Source organism: Dendropsophus ebraccatus, chromosome 1 (assembly GCF_027789765.1).
Source record: "Dendropsophus ebraccatus isolate aDenEbr1 chromosome 1, aDenEbr1.pat, whole genome shotgun sequence".
Classification (NCBI taxonomy): Eukaryota; Metazoa; Chordata; class Amphibia; order Anura; family Hylidae; genus Dendropsophus; species Dendropsophus ebraccatus.
Window position 1 is genome coordinate 201013216 of NC_091454.1, and position 17296 is coordinate 201030511.

Sequence of the window (17296 nt, forward strand, 5' to 3'; positions counted from 1 at the left end):
CCTGCTGTCCCCAATAAACTTAATGTTTGGTCCCTTGCTGCTACCCCCAGTAAGCATCCCACCCCACCTCCGCTGCCCCCATTAAACATATTGCCACTTGTTCACCTGCTGTTGCCCCCAATAAACATATTGCCACCTGGTTTCCTGCTGTTGCCCCCCCCCCCCCCCAAGGTCACAGCTGCACAGAGGTTGTCAGAAGAGGAGGGTGCTGATCTTATAGGGAAGGTCAAAGGGTCGCAGCAGCACAGAGGATGTCAGGAGAGGGGGGTGCTAATCCTATAGGAGAGGTCCCAGCAGCACAAAGGATATCAGGAGAGGAGGGTGCTGATCTATAGGGGAGGTCACAGCAGCACAGAGGATGTCAGGAGAGGAGGGTGCTGATCTATAGGAGAGGACCGAGCAGCACAGAGGATGTCAGGAGAGGAGGGCACTGATCTTATAGGGGGAGGTCACAGCAGCACAGAGGATGTCAGGAGAGGAGGGCGCTGATCTTATAGGGGAGGTCACAGGGTCACAGAAGCACAGAGGATGTCAGGAGAGGGGGGTGCTAATCCTATAGGAGAGGTCCCAGCAGCACAAAGGATATCAGGAGAGGAGGGTGCTGATCTATAGGGGAGGTCACAGCAGCACAGAGGATGTCAGGAGAGGAGGGTGCTGATCTATAGGAGAGGACCGAGCAGCACAGAGGATGTCAGGAGAGGAGGGCACTGATTTTATAGGGGTGGTCACAGCAGCACAGAGGATGTCAGGAGAGGAGGGCGCTGATCTTATAGGGGAGGTCACAGGGTCCCAGCAGCACAGAGGTTGTCAGGAGAGGAGGGTGCTGATCTATAGGGGAGGTCACAGCAGCACAGAGGATGTCAGGAGAGGAGGGTGCTGATCTATAGGAGAGGACCGAGCAGCACAGAGGATGTCAGGAGAGGAGGGCACTGATCTTATAGGGGAGGTCACAGCAGCACAGAGGATGTCAGGAGAGGAGGGCGCTGATCTTATAGGGGAGGTCACAGGGTCACAGCAGCACAGAGGATGTCAGGAGAGGAGGGTGCTGAGCTTATAGGGGAAGTCGCAGGGTCCCAGCAGCACAGAGGATGTCAGGAGAGGAGGGTGCTGAGCTTATAGGGGAAGTCGCAGGGTCCCAGCAGCACAGAGGATGTCAGGAGAGGAGGGTGCTGATCTTATAGGGGAGGTCGCAGGGTCCCAGCAGCACAGAGGATGACAGGAGAGGAGGGTGCGGATCTATAGGGGAGGTCACCGCAGCACAGAGGATGTCAGCTGGCCCCCCCTTATAGATGGCCCCCCTCTTCCCTCTCCCCCATTATAGATGGCCCCCCTCTTCCCCTCCTATAGATGGTCCCCTCTTCCCTCTCCCCCCCTTATAGATGGTCCCCCTCTTCCTCTCTTATAGATGGTCCCCCTCTTACCTCTTCCCCCCTTATAGATGGTCCCCCTCTTTTACCCTTATAGATGTTCCCCCTCTGCCCCCCTTATAGATGGTCCTCCTCTGCCCCCTTTTATAGATGGTCCCCCTTCTGCCTCCCCTTATAGATGGTCCCCCTCTGCCCCCCCCTTATAGATTGCCCCCCTCTTCCCCCCTTATAGATGGTCCCCCTCTTCCCCCCTTATAGATGGTCCCCCTCTTTTACCCTTATAGATGGTCCCCCTCTGCCCCCCTTATAGATGGTCCTCCTCTGCCCCCTTTTATAGATGGTCCCCCTCTGCCCCCCCTTATAGATGGTCCCCTTCTGCCCCCCCTATGGATGGTCCCCCTCTTCCCCCCTTATAGATGGTCCCCCTCTGCCCCCCCTTATAGATGGCCCCCCTCTTCCCCCCTTATAGATGGTCCCCCTTTACCCCCCTTATAGATGGCCCCCCTCTGCCCCCCTTATAGATGGTCCCCCTCTGCCCCCCTTATAGATGGTCCCCCTCTTCCTCCCTTATAGATGGTCCCCCTCTTCCCCCCTTATAGATGGTCCCCCTCTTTTACCCTTATAGATGGTCCTCCTCTGCCCCCTTTTATAGATGGTCCCCCTCTGCCTCCCCTTATAGATGGCACCCCTCTGCCCCCCCCTTATAGATGGTCCCCCTCTGCCCCCCCTTATAGATGGTCCTCCTCTGCCCCCTTTTATAGATGTTCAGATATTAGGAAGAGCCCGGCACTCATCAAGTAGATTATGCTTCTTTATTGTAGTGTAGCAAACATATGGTACAAGGACGCGTTTCGGCCAAGCATGGCCTTCATCAGCTTATGGGTGTACACCCCTAAGCTGATGAAGGCCATGCTTGACCGAAACGCGTCCTTGTACCATATGTTTGCTACACTACAATAAAGAAGCATAATCTACTTGGTGAGTGCCGGGCTCTTCCTAATATCTGAACATTTTTCTCACCTCGAGCACCACCGACACGGAAGTGCCGTCTTCTACATATTTCTACCCTTTTATAGATGGTCCCCCTCTGCCTCCCCTTATAGATGGTCCCCCTCTGCCCCCCCCTTATAGATGGTCCCCCTCTGCCCCCCTTATAGATGGTCCTCCTCTGCCCCCTTTTATAGATGGTCCCCCTCTGCCTCCCCTTATAGATGGTCCCCCTCTGCCCCCCCCCTTATAGATGGTCCCCCTCTGCCCCCCTTATAGATGGTCCCCCTCTTTCCCCCTTATAGATGGTCCCCCTCTGCCCTCCCTTACAGATGGTCCTCCTCTGCCCCCTTTTATAGATGGTCCCCCTCTGCCTCCCCTTACAGATGGTCCCCCTCTGCCCCGCTTATAGATGGTCCCCCTCTGCCCCCCCTATTTGTTTGGTCCCCCTTTGGCCCCCCCTTATAGATGCCCCCCCCCGTGCACAGCAGATAACACAAAAAAAAAAACACAACTCACCTGCCATCCGTTCTCCCGTCAAGCTTCTCGCCTCCTGGTCTGTCCCTGGCTGATGTGCGGCTGCCGGGGGTGTCCCGTCCTATCCCCGACAGCAGAAGTCACAGCCACAGGCGCACGGGGAGCTCTCTGATGCGCGCGCTCCGGGGATAGGGCGGGACACCCCCGGCAGCCGCACATCAGCCGGGGGACAGTACAAGAGAGTCAGTGGCAGATTATAATGTGGGCGGCGTGGCATGTGCCCCCCCGGAGCGTCGGGCCCCAGGCGGCTGCCCAAACCGCCCATATTATAATCCGCCACTGTTTTCTAGTACACATCGCTGTAATGGCTGATAATCGGCCAAATACAGCCGATAATCGCTTCGAGTAACAGTGCAGTAACAGAAGATTATCGACAGATAAATGCCACTTGCTCAATCTAGTCCGTCTTTATATTATTTATTGTAATTGTTGGCTGTGTCGTAACATAGAAATGACATCCCGAATCACATGTATGATGTGGCCCCCTCAGTCAATCACAGGACGGGGCGTGTGATTGGCTCAGCAGGCTGTCACTCTAGAGGCAAGAGTTACAGCCTGCTCAACCAATCACAGGCTGCGGACCCATCCCAGAGAGCAACAGGAAGACACCGGGTAATTGTGGACAGGTGAGAACAGCTTTTGTTGTTGTTGCTCTTTTTGAACCTATCTTTGAAACTTTCCAAAAAGTTTGGCTCGGTACTGAACTGAACTATTTGCAAAGTTTGGAACGAATCTGGGAGGCTCGGCTCTCTCATCTCTAATTTTTAATGCCCTATTGTTCTGGGAGGGATAAGCCAGAGTGGCAGTTTACCCCTTCCCTTCCCATACAGAAAACATCAATGTTCATGTGTACGGGGAAGTCAGGAGAGATAAATCCAATTATTGAAAGTGGATGGCCCCTTTTATAGATCCAACAGCCTTTGCCTTTTTGTATGTACAGTAATTCTCTAATAAACTAGTATATATAGTCTATTGTGCACTATATAATAATAACTCCGCAGACCTTTGCAGTGTATTTGCCTCCCTTAAATAATTGGGATCATTTTATCCTATCCATGTGTCTTTCCATTCCCGCATGGCCTGAGAATGTCTTCGTATACCGCAGGGTCTCTTCATCCAGAATCATTACCCCACTGGGCTGTGTAGGGAGAGCGGAATACTTAAAGAAACAAACTGGAAGCCTATGACATCCAGCAGGGGTAGGTAACCTTGGCTCTCCAGCTGTTGCAAAACTACAACTCCCATCATGCATGGACAGCCAAAGCTAAAGCTTTGGCTGTCCAGGCATGATAGGAGTTTTAGTTTTGCAACAGCTGGAGAGCCAAGGTTCCCTACCCCTGCCATACAGTCCTATGGTGACAAACAGTGGGGACACAGTGCTGTTATGCAGATATAAGCGGCTACATGTGGAATAGGTAGGATAGTGAAGGGTTAATATTCTCCGAGTGAGGAGCAGCTAATCAGGAGCAGACATTGGCGCTGTCAGACATGCTATACTGTTTACAGTCTGCAGCTGGGGGGCTTTATCTGCCATGCGTGCACATCTCATCCCGACTCCATATATCTGTCACTAGATGCCTCAGAGTGTCAGCTGTGCCAGCCCATATAGCAGATATAGCACCGATACAGGAGAAGGAACCAGAAGTCAAACTATGGGGGAGATTTATCAAACCAGTGTAAAGTAGAATTGTCTTAGTTGCCCGTAGCAACCAATCAGATTCCACCTTTCATTCCTCACAGACTCTTTGGAAAATGAAAGGTGGAATCTGATTGGTTGCTAGGGGCAACTGAGCCAGTTTTACTTTACACCATCAGGGAGATTTATTAAACATGGTGTAAAGTAAAACTGGCTCAGTTGCCCCTAGCAACCAATCAGATTCCACTTTTCATTCCTCACAGACTCTTTGGAAAATGAAATGTGGAATCTGATTGGTTGCTAGGGGCAACTGAGCCAGTTTCACTTTACACCATGTTTAATAAATCTCCCCCATGGTGTAAAGTGAAACTGGCTCAGTTGCCCCTAGCAACCAATCAGATTCCACCTTTCATTCCTCACAGACTCTTTGGAAAATGAAATGTGGAATCTGATTGGTTGCTGGGGGCAACTGAGCCAGTTTCACTTTACACCATGCTTGATAAATCTCCCCCCATGTTTGATAAATCTCCCCTTATACCTTCACGTGACTGCCCGACACATACGGAGGAAGCGTGTATGTGCACTATTATAATGGGAATTTATGAAAGTAAAAAAAACTCTGTAAGGCTGAGATCACACGGCATTTTATGTCTACACACTTAAAGGGGATAAATGGCTGCTAAAAACGGGTTCTTCTGCTCGCCATAGAGAAGAATCTGACATTATTAAAAAAAAAACACAATGTAACATATATATAAGATAAGATAACAATGTAATGATATAATATAGAAATATAGAGAAAAAAAAGATGTAATGATATGGAAACTGTGTAACTGTCCACAGTACAGCCTAGAAGCCATGGTTTACTTATATGTTGCTATCCTCTTCATGAGAATAAAAACATAAGACATAAACACATCACGGCTTCTTCCATGTCACTGGACATTCTTTCTGACTGCCTTAGTGATTTCCTTTGTTCTTATGATAGCTTTCTTGCATCACGCTGTGCCTCCGTATTTTCTTTCTGTGCTTTGTTAACTCTTTAAAGGAGAACTCCGGAGATACCGCATTGTACAGAATTGTTAATTACTTCTATTTAAAAAACTGAAATCTTCCAGTACTTATTAGCTGCTGTATGTCCTGCAGGAAGTGGTATATTATTTTTTAGTCTGACACTGTGCTCTCAGCTACCACCACAGTGCTCTCTCCACACTGCCAGTGGTTATTGAACTTTTTTCTCTCATCAACCCCCTTATTCTTCTTTGTTACCTTCTTCTCTCTCACTTTTCTCGCTCTTTCATCTGTTCTCTCCCTTCCCTGTCCTCCTTTCATCTGTTCTCTCCCTTTCCTGTCCTCCTTTCATCTGCTCTCTCCCTTCCCTGTCCTCCTTTCATCTGTTCTCTCCCTTCCATGTCCTCCTTTCATCTGCTCTTTCCCTTTCCTGTCCTCCTTTCATCTGCTCTCTCCCTTCCCTGTCCCTCTTTCATCTGCTCTCTCTCTTCCCTGTCTCTCTTTCATCTGCTCTCTCCCTTCTTATATATATCCACTTTCTTCCTTCTCTCTTCCATCCATTCTCTCCCTCCCTTCTCCCTCTTTCAACTGCTCTCCCTGTCCTTCCCTTTCACTCTTTCATCAGCTCTCTTTTTCCTCCTCACCCTCTTGCTTCCACTTTCTCTTCTCTCTCACTCTTTTATCCACTCTCTCTTCTCTTTTCCTCATTCATCAGCTCTCTTTTTCCCACTCCCTCTTTCATTCGCTCTCTCCCTTTCCTCTCACTCTTTCATTCGCTCTCTCTTTTTCCCCTCTTTCTCTTTCAACCACTATTTCCTTTCCGTCTCCCTCTCCTTCACCCACTCTTTCCATTCAAGCTCCCTTTTTTATGTGCTCTTTCTCTTTTCATCTTCTCGTTCTTTTTTCTCTGATTTTCAGCCACTCTCCCTCTAGGTCTTTGCCCTCCAAGCTGTGGAAGCTGGACTTCTGTGGCTAGAGGACACCAGGTTGCACCACCAAGTGTGGTCTCTCTGTGAGCAGCAGCTGGGTCCAAAGAACCAAAGTCAATGCTAGGCCTCGGGGAACAGGCCAAGCATACATGGGAAGCAAGTTGGGTTGGCAGCAGAAGAGTCAGCACAGTACCAGGGATGAGACAGGTATCCAGGTGAAGGGTCAAGGCAAGCGGCTTTACAGGCAGCCCACACAATCCGAGTCAGGAACAGGAAAGGTACATAGTATAGACCTGAGTCAGGCAAATAACGTAATCCAAAGAACGGGCACAGGTCAGAATTCACAGAGAGTTGGCAGAATAGCAGAAATACACCATTGCTTGGCATGCAAGAGTCTGATAATGCTCAGGCAGAAATAGCAGGTGGAGCTGGTTTAAATAGGCGCAGGGGGCTCTGGATTGGCTAGCAGGTGGAGACAAGCTGCCTTTATAATTCCAGATCAGTTGTTCGCATGTGCAGCCTAGTGGCCAGAGGTGTGATTACAGCAGAAGAAGGAAGAAGATGCCGGAAGACACAAGCAGCCCCAGAACAAACATGGAGCACAGCAGTGGAGCAGACAGAACGGGGCTGCTGCCGGCCAGTCTTGTCTTGCAGTTTTATACTGTACATCTAATATACCTCCCCACATCTGCTGGGTCCTCCTATTCCCCTGTAGCATGTATAAATGGTACGTGGGGAAATCAGACCTTTATCAATAGGGTCCAATATACTGTACTTTTAGGTCACTATGTGATGTCCCAACAAGGGTGTTTCATGTTTCTCTCTTACAAGTGTCACAAAAACTTCTCACTCTTGGTTCAGTGGTGATGAAGGTAGTATTCTATAGTTTCACCACTGATGTCAGTATTTTGTATGTATGCTTTTATGTATTGAATTGTTTTATGTGTACCATGTGCTTTTGCTGACCTATGGGAGATGCACTTCACTTCTAGCCCATCATTCTTCTTCTTTCTCCTCCATATATTCTGTTCCACCACTCACAGGGTATCTTGCTTAGCCCCTGTAGGAAGTTACTTGGTGGGAGGAGGTGTAGCGTCAGTTCTACCTAGATTCTCGTGGGAAGAGGACACACAGAACAGACATCCTTGCTGTTGCCAAGTTAGGGCCTGGCTCTGCCAGAACCCTTGTTCTGGATAAGTCTAGTCTAGATAGTGTGTTCAGTGAGTCTAGTCTAAGACACGTGTATGAAGCAGCCGGAGACACTCAGTTCTTTCAGTCTATATTCTATATCTACTATGCAGTGCTAGACACTACAGAGGGAGAAGAGTCTGGGAATATCCTATCCCACGCTGTGAACCAGTCTAAAAAGTTAAGGGAAGCATTCTGATACACAAGGAAAACTAGCCTACATAGGACAAAGCTACCAGAGGGTCTACGTATCCTATCTCACAGTTCAGGTAACCGGGAAGCCTTGGAAGCTTAGCTTCACCCAGATAACCACAGCTGGGGCTTGTATCACCCTATTAGTTGCTCGACACTGTAGGGCAGAAGGTGGTCAGACTATAGTCTATACACAGGTACAAGTAACTTCTTATTCTCAAGTATTCTGTCAAGTTACGGCAGAGTACATTACTACATTGGGTTGGGACTCCCTTGACAAACTCCTCTCTTCTACGCTACGCTACTCTCAACTCTTCAAGCACCGCTACAACTACCTCTACTCTAATCTATTCCTTCAAGCATCTCCTCAGCACAAACAAGTTGAAGCACTACAGTCTGTGTAAAGATCTATCTACTTGCTGCAAAAGTGTTTTGTACTATTAAGAGACTGTACAGTATAAAGTGGTACTGAAAGTCCGGGTGACTCAATTGCCACTCAGGACTACCATGACAAGAGCCCAAGGGACCCATCAAAGCCCGGCAGGTCACCGACCATTTCTGGGGAATACAGTCAGCCACTATACAAAGCAGGTACTAACATCACCCCTGTGTGCTGGACTAGAACTAGTGTCATGACACTTACATCTCTGGCTGAACTGTCAAAACCACCTGTCGTAACATCATCACGGTGGTACAGCACCACAACTACATGGTGCATAGTAACCTAATGCCATTGCTGTTTTATTCTGCAGTTTATTTTATGTAATATTTTGGGTTAAAAGAGTCTATATGAACTTTTATTATAACAAATAAGTCTTATCGGAGGTTATCACTACAACCCTATATTGTGCTGATTTACTGTGGAGCCTCTTTGCATGATACAATACACCGACTTCACTCAAGAACCCAGCTCTGTCCCTTGTCTTTGATGCTGGTGTCACTGACCCAAGTCAGACACTGACTCATTCTCTGAAGCCCGTGCCAAGACATTGCTGGACTATTTGCCAGGACCCTCAGTCGGCCCACCCAGCTGTTAAGCTGGGGTCAAAACCCAAAATAAAAAAGAAGAAGAAGCTATGAAACTCATATGAAGATGTTATTTTTATTAGGGCTGTGATCCCTATTTGTTCATGTGGTAAGATAAGCACACAGAAAACCTACAGTAAGTGAGACGCGTAGGCCATCTGGAAATCATCACTGGTGACATAGAACTTCCCTTCCCTTATCATTGCTAAGGGATAGTGTAACATCTTAAAGGGGTTGTTCTCTTTGAACAATATCATTTTGTTCAGAGTAACCTCCAAAAGATAAGTAAAACCCCTACGTGATCTTTAGGGCAACACTGAAACACGGTTTTGATTCCTTCCAGCCCCACTACAGTGGGCAATAAAGCACTACATGGTGCCTATTTACATCTATGTAATACATGGACCTGCTGCGTCCTCCAGAGCGAAAGATGCTTCTCGATTATGCAGGTGATGAAAGAGAAATCTTTCTCTGACAACTTAAACTCAACAATTTGGGTATCAGAGGCAGGAGAACTGCCTATTGGACCTATAAGTACTGGATCGCCATCACAACTATCAGATCTCACTAAACACAGTATAGCCATCATTGTGATTCCTGGGCTCATCGGGGCTACTGTGATATCCCCAGTGAAGGACACTATGAAGTGTAAGGCACTGTTCACACATACCATTTTGGCCAGTATATCTAGCCAAAACCGAGTGAAGGTCCAAAACACAGAAAGGATGCATACGTTTCTATCATAGCTTTTAAGGCCATGATCACACATGGTAGTTTTTTGCAAAACTCCCACTACAGTTTATGTGCCAAAGCTTAAAGTTGTTGTGGCACAAAAACTTTCCAAAAAGTCCAAGTCAAAGAGTCCAACTTAAACCTAACCTTACAATGAAAAGATATAATGTCCTTTAACAGCTTTTTCTGACCTTCTGAGGACAAGATCTAAGGGTTGCCCCAGAGATAAATCAGAGTAGTTTTAAATCAAGCTTTCATATAGAGAGCACACTATAGATCTGTGTCTAGTACCATTAAATACTTGTTATGGTGCCCAATAGTTTTACTTTGATTCTTTTTCAGAATATCCTAATCTGTCCAGGGCAGGTGGTCACACATGCTCAGTAACTCAGACGTATCAGGGCACTACAGAAAACATTTTCTTATCAATATTCACCATGCATTGTGTATTACAGAGTATATAACACCTCACAGTGGGGAAAAAAAGTATTTAGTCAGTCACCAATAGTGCAAGTTCTCCCACTTAAAAAGATGAGAGGCGTCTGTAATTTACATCATAGGTAGACCTCAACTATGAGAGACAAAATAAGAAAACAAATCCAGAAAATCACATTGTCTGATTTTGTAATAATTTATTTGCAAATTATGGTGGAAAATAAGTATGTGGTCACCTACAAACAATCAAGATTTCCGGCTCTCACAGACCTGTGACTTCTTCTTTAAGAGTCTCCTCTTTCCTCCACTCATTACCTGTAGTAATGGCACCTGTTTAAACTTGTTATCAGTATAAAAAGACACATGTGTACACCCTCAAACAGTCAGACTCCAAACTCCACTCTGGTGAAGACCAAAGAGCTGTCAAAGGACACCAGAAACAAAATTGTAGCCCTGCACCAGGCTGGGAAGACTGGATCTGCAATAGGCAACCAGCTTGGAGTGAAGAAATCAACTGTGGGAGCAATAATTAGAAAATGGAAAAGATACAAGACCACTGATAATCTCCCTCGATGTGGGGCTCCATGCAAAATCTCACCCTGTGGGGTCAAAATGATCACAAGAACGGTGAGCAAAAATCCCAGAACCACACGGGGGACCTAGTGAATGAACTGCAGAGAGCTGTGACCAATGTAACAAAGTCTACCATCAGGAACCAACAAGAGGGGGGGCCCTTCTGGACCTGATCTTCACCAATAGGCCAGACAGAATATCAAAAATAGAGGTGGGGGGTCACCTAGGTAATAGTGACCATAATATAGTAAATTTTCAATTATCCTTCAATAAAATAATTAGCAGAGGGGCTACAAAAACATTAAATTTCAGGAAGGCTAATTTCCAAAAACTAAGAGAGGACCTTGGGGAGATAGACTGGGACAATGCCTTCAGAAATAAAAGTACACAAGAGAAATGGGACATATTTAAGAGCATCCTGGGTAAATCATGTGAACGACACATACCATATGGGAATAAACGTAGTAGAAATAAGAGAAATCCAATGTGGTTAACTTCAGCTGTAAGGGGTGCAATAAATGATAAGAAACAAGCATTCAGACTACTAAAACAAGAAGATAGTGGGGAAGCATTGAGCAACTATAGACAGAAGATGTTAGGACTCGGGCCGGGCGTTCGGCTCGGCGTCCATAGCAGCCATATGTTTTTCACTAACTCTGCTCTGCTGTTCTGTGTTGTAGCAGAGGCCAGGGTTTCACTCCCCTGGCTGATCAGCTTAGGTGTTGTGTGTGTTCACTAATTATTGACTGACAGCTGACTCACCAGTTAGATGTCTGTATCTGGGCAGGACCTGGAGCCTCAGCCCCAATCAAGTCTGGGGCTGGGACTCCAGGCTCCATAAGTATCAGCCCTGAGCTCTCGTTCCTCGCCTGCGATAGTACCTGGTTCACCCTAGAGTTACTTGTCTTTAGTCTGTATTTGATTCCTGGTTACCTGACTTCTGCTGTTAATCCTTTGACTACCCCTTTGGACACGATTTTGTACTGTGCTGCCCGTTTGGTATTTGACTTGGACTTCTGACTTCTCCTTATTGTGTTTTGTCTGTCTTGTATTGTTCTGTGTTTCACTCAGCCAGCCTAGGGACTGCCGTCCAGTTGTCCGTTTGCTATTTTAGAGCATCTGAGGCAAGAAGGTAGGGACAGCGGGGTGGGTGCCAGCTTCAGGGCTCACCTGTCCTTGTGTCTCCCTGTCCCAATCCTAACAGAAGAATAGAATGTGTAAAAAGCAAATAAAAGAAGCAAAAATAGCAACAGAAAGAAGGATAGCCACAGAAAGTAAAACAAATCCCAAAATGTTCTTCACTTATATAAACAACAATAGACTTAAAACTGAAAATGTTGGTCCCCTCAAAAATAATCTGGGTGTAATGGTGGAGGGGGAAGAGGAAAAGGCCAATCTACTTAATACATTCTTCTCTACTGTATTAACAAGGGGAGAATCCCATAACAGAGGACATGACTAGGGATAATATAAATCCTCCCATAAATCTCACCTGCCTAACACAACAAGAAGTGGGGAGACGCCTTAAAAACATTAAAATCCATAAGTCACCGGGCCCAGAAGGTATCCATCCTAGAGTTTTGCAAGAATTAAATACTGTGTTAGACAGACCATTATTCATAATATTTAAAGATTCTATTACGACAGGGATTGTTCCACAGGACTGGCGCATAGCTAATGTGGTACCAATATTCAAGAAGGGGTCAAAGAGTGATCCTGGAAACTACAGGCCTGTAAGTCTAACATCTAGTAGGTAAAGTATTTGAGGGGTTTGTAAGAGATGCTATACTGGAGTATCTTAATGAAAATAATCTTATGACACAGCATCAACATGGATTTATGAGGGATCGATCCTGTCAGACTAATCTGATCGGCTTCTATGAAGAGGTAAGTTATAGACTGGACCCGGGGGAGGCTGTAGATGTTGTGTATCTGGACTTTTCAAAGGCATTTGATACTGTGCCGTATGAAAGGTTGGTCTACAAAATGAGGATGCTGGGACTCGGGGAAAACGTATGCAAATGGGTAAGTAACTGGTTGTGTGATAGAAAACAGAGGGTGGTCATTGATGGAACATATTCAGATTAGGTTTTAGTTACCAGTGGGGTACCACAGGGGTCAGTGTTGGGTACACTTCTTTTTAATATTTTTATTAATGATCTTGTTGAGGGGCTACAGAGCAGAATCTCCATTTTTGCAGATGATACTAAACTGGGTAAAGTAATCAGTAAAGAGTAGGATAATATCATATTATAGAAGGATTTGGAGAAGCTAGAGGCTTGGGCGGAGAAATAGCAAATGAAGTTTAATGTGGATAAATGTAAGGTTATGCACTTGGGCCATAGAAATAATAAATACAGTTATGTGCTAAATAATAAAACACTGGGTAAAACTACTTCCGAAAAGGACCTGGGGGTATTGGTGGACAGTAAACTCAACTTTAGTGATCAGTGCCAGGCAGCAGCTGCCAAGGCTAATAAAATAATGGGGTGCATCAAAAGAGGTATAGATGCTAAAGATGAGAACATAGTTTTGCCTCTTTATAAATCACTGGTCAGACCACATATGGAATACTGTGTACAGTTTTGGGCACCGGTATATAAGAAGGACACAGCTGAACTGGAGCGGGTGCAGAGGAGGGCAACAAAGGTCATTAAGGGAATGGGTGGGTTACAGTACCAGGACAGGTTATCACGCTTGGGGTTATTTACGCTAGAAAAAAGACGTCTTAGGGGCGATCTGATCACAATGTACAAATATATGAATGGACAGTACAGAGATCTTTGTAGTGGTCTTTTTACTCCTAGGTCTGTAACCATGACAAGGGGGCATCCTCTACGTCTAGAGGAAAGAAGATTTTATCATCAGCATCGACGCAGGTTCTTTACTGTATGAGCGGTAAGACTGTGGAACTCTCTGCCACATGATGTTGTCATGGCCGATTCATTAAATAAGTTCAAGGGAGGCCTGGATGCTTTTCTTGAACAATATAATATTACAAGTTATGGGCATTAGATTTCCGGTGATACGTTGATCCAGGGATTGTTCTGGTTGCCATTGGAGTCGGGGGGGGGGGGAGTTTTCTCCCTGTGGTGGGGTGGTTGTCGTCTGCCTCGTGGGGGTTTTTGCCTTCCCTGGATCAACACAGTAGGGTTTCCCTAGGTTGAACCTGATGGACTCTTGTCTTCTTTCAACCTTATTTACTATGTTACTATGTTACTATCAGTAACACACTACGCCGCCAGGGACTCAGATCCTGCAGTGCCAGACGTGTCCCACTGCTTAAGCCAGTACATGTCCGGGCCCGTCTGAAGTTTGCTAGAGAGCATTTGGATGATCCAGAAGAATATTGGGAGAATGTCCTATGGTCTGATGAAACCAAAGTGGAACTGTTTGGTAGAAACACAACTTGTCATGTTTGGAGGAAAAAGAATACTGAGTTTCATCCATCAAACACCATACCTACTGTAAAGCATGGGGTGGAAACATCATGCTTTGGGGCTGTTTCTCTGCAAAGGGGCCAGGATGACTGATCCGGGTACATGAAAGAATGAATGGGGCCATGTATCGTGAGATTTTGAGTGCAAACCTCCTTCCATCAGCAAGGGCATTGAAGATGAAACGTGGCTGGGTCTTTCAACATGACAATGATCCAAAGCATACCGCCAGGGCAACGAAGGAGTGGCTTCGTAAGAAGCATTTTAAGGTCCTGGAGTGGCCTAGCCAGTCTCCAGATCTCAACCCTATAGAAAACCATTGGAGGGAGTTGAAAGTCCGTGTTGCCACACGACAGCCCCAAAACATCACTGCTCTAGAGGAGATCTGCATGGAGGAATGGGCCAACATACCAACAACAGTGTGTGCCAACCTTGTGAAGACTTACAGAAAACGTTTGACCTCTGTCATTGCCAACAAAGGATATATAACAAAGTATTGAGATGAAATTTTGTTACTGACCAAATACTTATTTACCACCATAATTTGCAAATAAATTCTTAAAAAATCAGATTTTCTGGATTTGTTTTCTCATTTTGTCTCCCATAGTTGAGGTCTACATGTGGTGTCAATTACAGGCCTCTCTCATCTTTTTAAGTGGTGAAACTTGCACTATTGGTGACTGAAATACTTTTTCCCCACTATTGGTGACTAAAATACTTTTTTCCCCACTGTACCACAGGATCTGTGTATGTAGACCTTTAATTACATGTTTTAGGAGGAACCAGGTATATGGGTACCATAGGGCAAGTACCCAGATTTTTTTTCCAGGTCCTTATATTCTAGTTGCTTTAGGATTTGTGGGATTACAGCAAAATAGTTATTTATTTAACCCCAAAAGCTAGCATTTAATTTAGGGATGTAGCTAGCTATTGTAGCTTGTGGTCTAGTTGTCTGGGGGGTTGGATGTCCTCAACAAGTCCTTGCCTTGGCCAAGGTTTTTAGATATAATTATAAAGCAGCAAATATAAGCATTGCCCCAGATTAAGTAAAGCCTAGTTACAACAAGGGCAGACTAGAATGGGCCTGGTGGTCTTTTTCTGCTGAAACTCTTCTATGTTTCTATGTAACTCTATAGTGTGAGGGCAAATATCTCCACAAATCTCAGCTTCCTTAAACCCCTTTGACTTGCAATGTTCTAGAGGAGTAATCAAAGGTTTCTTGGTTCTAATGGATGATACAGAGTGGTGCTGGTGTATTAGTGGAACTAGAGGGGCCCCAAAGGGTCTCTTCCCCAAATAAGAAAACCACTGCCCTATTACAGATGACTAGTGTTGAGCAGACTTGCAGAACTGATCAGGTTCAGTAACATTCTACGGACTCCAACACTCAGCATTCGACTCCAGGTGTCTGGAGATGTTGAATGCCACCCTAGGGATGCCAGGGAAACATGGATACAACGTTTAGGTTCAGAAAACGTTGCAGAACCCGAACAGTTCAGCACATCTGCTCAACACTAGAAATGACAAATAATACTACAGTTTTATGTTAGTATGCAAAAAGCACTGCAGAGACACCATCACATGTCTCGATGTCAGTGAGCTAGCCAGACCTTCCTCCGGGAAGTAACAACAAAGCCAAGGAATGTCTCCAGTTAAGGAAACCACCCAAGCAAGGTATCCATCCACAGACAGCTGTTTCGGGGTATTTGCCCCTCATCAGTGTGGAGTAGGATCCTGGCTAGTAGGAGCAATGCCTAGTAAGTGCATGCAAATGGACGCTGGTTGACCTCAGGGAGATCAACCAAAACACCGCAGAGACACCATCACAACGTCTTGATGTCAGTGTATTCTAGAACATTGCCCCAGTTTTATATTAGAGCTCAGGGGCTGGTGGGAGAACTAAAGTTATTAACTTGTTTTTTTCCTCCTTTTTATCTATATATACATATTTGGCATGTGAAGTTTTATAACTGACATTTGGGAATAATGGACGAGATGCAAACAGCAGGAAACATATGAGGAAAAGCTCAGTAATCAGAATGGTGACGGAAACCTTGTAGAGTGCAACAACCGGGGCTTTTCTATAGCACAATCGATTATCTTCACTTCAATAGCTGCTTATGAGTTTCCTTTTCTGATAAGGCAAAGAGTGGATTAAAGGAGCACTTCCCGAGTGTGTGTATTTGCTGTCCTTAATCTCTTGTTTTTATTTTGTTTAACTCCCAAAGATCAAGTCTTCAAGGGCTCTCAAGGCTTACGCTCACAACTCAAGATGTTCAAGGGGTCAACATTTCCATAAAGTAATATAATGCAATATAAAACTATTATATACACTTGTGAGCTTATAGACTGTGTTATGGAGTGGCTGCCATACCCCTCCCAAGTAATGCACTGGTGCCAAACGGACCTGCAAAGATAGACCTAGAAGCTGATCATACAGGGAATATCTTGAGAGCAGAACCAGATTTTTAATAGGAGTTTGGAAAGAATTTTCATGTATATGGCTATGTTCACACAACGTTAGAGACCGTCCGGGTCACGGAATGGCCGCTCTCAGAAAAGATCATCCTGGCCGGTACTGCATTACTGGCCAGATGATCTTTAGCGGCGCAGAGTTCTGATGCGGGCGCATCCGTGCGCACCCGTATCAGAACTCTACACAGCATATTATGGAGCGAGCGGTCGGAGCCGCTGTGAACTGACAGGGTTTTCTGCGGACGCTATTCAATTAATAGCGGACAAAGAAAACTGACATTTCAGTTTTCCATAGCGCCGCTAGGAATCCCGGCCGGGATTCCCTCAGAAGGCATCACTACGTAAGTTCTGTGGGAATGACGCCCGTTGTAACTACGGCTGTGATTACCACGGAACTTACATTGTGTGAACATAGCCTAATAGTTGAAGTCACATATTGTCTTTATTCAGACAACACGTGTCAGGACTTTGGCAGGACATGCCAATAAGAAAAAATGTCCTAGGAAACAAGAAACATGCTGTCAAACAAGCTGGAGGCCACCAGATCCGTACCTATGGTCAATACTTAATTAGTATGCCAACTTTCCTTGCATTGTGGTTCAGTGGTTTCACTGTTTACTTTCAGAGCTGGGGGTTCTGGGCTCAATTCCCACCAAGGACAACATCTGCAAGGACTTTGTATGTTTTTCCCATGCTCCAGGTATCCTGGTTTTCTCCCATGATTCCATTGCTTCCTCTGGTATAAGTTCATATAGAACTGCATAGAGCCCA